The following is a 1,685-nucleotide window of genomic DNA, read 5'->3' on the forward strand; positions in this document are numbered from 1 at the left end:
CCCTTCTGCTCCCCAGGGCTGGGGGGATGTCTCGAGTGCATAGGGAGCGGCGCCTACGCCTATTTTATTTCCACCCAGTACTGGGGAGACCCTGTGATCTGTGGCAAGGCCTGCAAGGGCGGGGGGAGGACCGTGGCTCCGGAGTGTTGGCCAGAGGAAGGTGGTGTGCGACTCTCACCTCTGCTGTGCCTGGTCACACTGGTGAACAGGTCAGTTGTAGACGTTTGTGTCTGGAGTTCTGCGGGGTTTCTATTTCTGTCTTTCCTGACTTCTGCATTTCTGAGAGCTGGGTGTTCCCTCACCATCTCTCTGTCTTTCACAAACCCATGTCTGACAAAAAAGGCTTCACGGGCAGGGCACAAGCCCTCCACATGTGTTGACTGACTGCCTGAAAAACTGGCTCTGAGACCTCAACCAAGATCTTTCTAGAAGCCGCAGGCAGACCCATGGACCCATTAGATTCCATCAGGCGCCCCTGCTGAAGCTGCTCCCAAAATCACTCCATGCCAACAAAAAGTTACCCGCATATGCAAATGATGTTGGAGATGTAGGGAGCAGGGTTGGTAACGGGGGAGTAGAAAGGGCTTCTGGTTCATCTAGGAAGGCTTTCTGGTTGGGGGGGGTGTGCTGTTGAAGCTGTAATTAAAACGGATGCAGTTTGACAAAAATGAGAGAAGGGTGTGGTTTTAGGCCATAACCCATCCTTTCCTGGTTTAGGTCCTCACTTGAGTCATTCCAGAGTTCCCCTGCCAGCCCCTGGGAAGGTTCCAGTGCATGACATGTCTCAGGAAGCTATCAAGGTTCCTAGAAAACCACCCACAGAGAGCAGATCTACCATCTCCACCCCCAAATCTTTCTTAGAAATCCTACCTGCAGCTAGGAAGGAACAGATTGGAGGTCAAGGATTAAGCAATAACCAAATACTGGGTTTGGGACACCCCCGTAATAGAAATCTGGTTTCTGGTCAGAGCCACTTGCTGGCACCTACTCCCTGGGGGAGGACACAGGACAGATGTGGGTTGAGCCCGGCGGGGAAGGGGGTGTTTGAGGGGCTCTCCGACGTCACGATCTCTCGCTCAGCTGGCAGAGTGGGGCCGGCTCGGCCAGCTGCTCTCCCAAGCGCTTGCCTTCCTGTTTTCCTCTTGGGACTCTGAGAGGGAAATCTAAACCGTGTGTTTCTGATTCATTACTGTGAACTCATCAAGTTGGTGTTTGGCAAGAGTCCTTGGATATTTCGGAAAGAGCTTTTGGTTTGGTTTCGTTTGTTTTTGTAATGTTTTTCCTTTGAAATAGGAAGTCCGTTTTTGCTGAGAGTAAAACAACAAACTAGATTGGAGTTTGGATCAGAACATAAGAAGAAATTTAGATATTATCCTTTTGTTTCTCTATTTTTGACTGTGCAATACAAAATAAGTAATAGCTAACATTTAACCTTGTGGATTGGGTCCTATTATTATCATCTCCCACCTACAAATAACAAAACTAAGGCCAGAAGAGTTAGGTGAATCGCCCAAGTCCAAAGAACCGGGAAGTGGTAACCTGATATACCCACACGGTGCCAAGGGCCCACGATGATACTTTGGGGGACTTAGAAAAATGTTTTAATTTCTTAATTTCTTTAATTTTTAATTAAACTCAGAAGGAAAAAATGAATTTTTAGATCTGAAGATAATGTTTTAATACAT

The sequence above is a fragment of the Enhydra lutris genome, unplaced genomic scaffold, assembly GCF_002288905.1.
Source record: "Enhydra lutris kenyoni isolate GAN:26980312 unplaced genomic scaffold, ASM228890v2 scaffoldscaffold24, whole genome shotgun sequence".
In the NCBI taxonomy this organism is placed as follows: domain Eukaryota; kingdom Metazoa; phylum Chordata; class Mammalia; order Carnivora; family Mustelidae; genus Enhydra; species Enhydra lutris.